Below are 3,101 nucleotides of genomic sequence, written 5' to 3' on the forward strand. Positions count from 1 at the left end.
GATTGTCTCCAATTATTTGGCCCTCAGACTGTGAACAGGTTTCATATGTGTAATATGCAGGTGCTGGGATGCAGAGATGAGCGACTTTGCCTTTTTTCGGGTCGAGTCGGGTTTCATGAAACCCGACTTTCTAAAAAGTCGGGTCGAACGCAAGCAGCCGATTATCGTGAAAAGTCGAAGGCCGACTGAAACACGAAACCCAATGCAAGTCAATGGGGAAGAAATGTCAGCAGTGAGTGGAGGACAGGAAACACAACTACAGTGCCCATTTTAATGCCAAAAACATCAATTCTTATTACTTAAGCTTGTCAACCTTAATTTACTTCATAATAATAGTTACGCATTGAAAACTGGGGGTTATTTGGCTAAAGTTGTGGGGGGGGGGGCGTAGGGCTGGCACCAGATTTTCGTGGGCCCAGGGCCAAAGAGTGTCACCGGGCTCCTTTAACACATGCCACATTCATGATCCTCTGATATGGCAGAGAAATAGCGGTAAAGTACAATGAAAAATACTTCACTGCTTACATCACATGACTGATATCCATTTTAAATTCTCCAATAGCTCCAAAAACGGACAGTATATTACTCCACACAGTATTATGGCCACCGCATAGTGCGCCATACAGAGTAATGAGGTCCATATATTTCTCCATACAGAATCATTGGTCCCATATAATGTTCAATACAGTATGTGATGAGCTCCACATAATGCTACAATATATGTTGGTCCCCATGGATGAAGCTCCACTGTCTTAGGGGCCCAAACAATGCTCCATATATAATGGGCCCCATTTCTAATGCTCCAGTGTATAATGGGCCCTGTAAATGCTGCTCCAGTGTCTGATGTCCCCCATTTGGAAAGCTCCAGCATATGATGGGCCTCACGGATGATGCTCTAGTGTACGATTGGTACAAATAATGCTCCATATATAATCTGCCCCATTTACAATGCTCAAGTATATGATGGGCCCCATGGATGATGCTCCAGTGTCTTATGGGCCCAAATAATGCTCCATATATAATGGGCCCCATTTCTAATGCTCCAGTGTATAATGGGCCCTGTAAATGCTGCTCCAGTGACTGATGTCCACCTTTGGGATGCTCCAGTGTATGGTGGGCCCCATATATCATTCTCCAGAGTAGAGTGCTCCCAAAAATTGCTCCCAACCTTTAAAACAATTAAATAAGTCTCCTCGCTAGGCAATCCCTGTACTCTGGACTCCTCGTCGTCCCCATCTTCCATCTCTCTGCACTTGGACTGTTTAGGCAGAGGGCCTACAGACGTGATGTCATCGCGCTCTCTGACCAGAATGTCACTGTCAGGAAATGCGGAAGACTTCACGGCGGTGGAGCAGGGAGAGGTAAGTATTTCAACTTTGCAAGTGCTGTGATCCTGAGCAAGCATGGGGGCCCACTCGTTGGCGACGGCACTGGCACAGGGGCCCTCATAGTACGGCGGTGTGTCTGACAGCGGGTGGACCCTCACACAGGCAGAGACACTTTTGCGTACTATGAGGGGCCCTGTGCCAGTGCCGTCACGCATGAGTATGCCCCCCCACCTGCTCAAGTAACCTGCACTTTCATCTGCACCTTCCTCTTTGTCACCGTGTAAGGTGGTATAGTATGCGGGAAGGGGAACCTGAGTTTCATCAGGGTCAGATTCTGGCTGTGTAGAGTGCGAGGGGAATGTAGTGGTCTGGGTCAATGTACCAGCAGAATCATCTAGCAGTGGCTGGGCATCAGTGCACTTGTAGCGCCCCAAGGAGTATGGTCGCCACAGTGGCATTACCTTCCTCCTAGGGAGTATGAATTCATGCTTGGCAGCAGCGAAGGATCTCTCTAGCAGTTAAGCCAACACACAACACAGTTCCCACTCCAGGCCAGCAGGGAGAGCTCTGAACCTGACTGCTGAGGAGCTCCTCTGTGGTCGGGAGGAGGGAAGTTAGGGCAGTCTGTGAAAGGAAGAGGAAGTGTGTGGACATGAGAAGGGGAGCTGGAGGATGAGCAGAGTTAAGGCTCACTCCTAGCTGGAGCGCATGGTCCGGATTCCGGTCTCCGAGTTTGTAGGGACACTGACGGTCCTGCCGCAGAAACCGGAGGAAGCAGCTGTAAATGCTCTGTTCCCAACTAAGGCTCGGAGGCCCCAGCAGCGACGTGTGTGAGCCAGAAGGAAAAGGCTACGGCTGCCTGCCATACGAGAAAGTTCCAAAAGAGAGTCAACAGGGGGAACTTCAGTGAACTCAGTACTGCGAGTACCTCAGATAAGCGCTAGAATGGAGGCCACACTACCTATCTGCAGAGAGAGAATTCCTAATTTGCTTCCAGGCTGACCAACTCCTCCATCTGTACTCAGGGTCCTGGATGGCACTTACCATGTACAGGTAAAGGAACTGCACGACTGTGTCTGTCATCTTTCTCCTGCGCCGGCTCTGCTACATCCTGCACTGCACACCATCTACCAACTCTTTCATCTGCCCTGTGACTACGGCCCTACTTGTGCAGGGCTTCTACATATTAGCTGCACCACAAAATCTGTCCCAGAGAAGCGACACTGCAGCGCTGGTCAATCTGATCAGAAACCACAGGTGGCGTCACGTATCATTCACCTATAAACGTTATTCACCCCCTTGCATGGACGCCCAGGGCCACGGACCGGGTCACCACCACCGTGACACATCCCTCTGAGACACCGGCCCAGTACCGATTAACCCTACTGCCCTGGCTGGCGACCCACAATCCATGTCAGATTTATCTTGGACTGGGGAATTCACGATTTGACTTGATAACCCAGGCATGGTATGTGAGAAAGAGCTACATGGACTAATGTGGGCCTGCTGCATCATTCACTTTTGGTGGTGGTGAAGGACACAAGGAAAGGGGTTCTTCCTGACCAGGAGCCAGCACTTGACGACTCAGTGCTTGCATTTTTTGAAACTTCAGAAGAGGAGGGCATATTAGCTGGAGTCTGTTTCGGCAATGTAAGCCAAAACCAGTTTTTGATCCTCCGGCATTAAAAGTGGTTAACCTACTCCCAGAAAAGATAGCCTTCCAGTCCTTCCGAAGCCAGACCATGACGCAGGCTCAACACCTCCTGCCTTAGC

The sequence above is a fragment of the Dendrobates tinctorius genome, unplaced genomic scaffold, assembly GCF_039654945.1.
Source record: "Dendrobates tinctorius isolate UK_male_01 unplaced genomic scaffold, ASM3965494v1 ptg000019l, whole genome shotgun sequence".
In the NCBI taxonomy this organism is placed as follows: domain Eukaryota; kingdom Metazoa; phylum Chordata; class Amphibia; order Anura; family Dendrobatidae; genus Dendrobates; species Dendrobates tinctorius.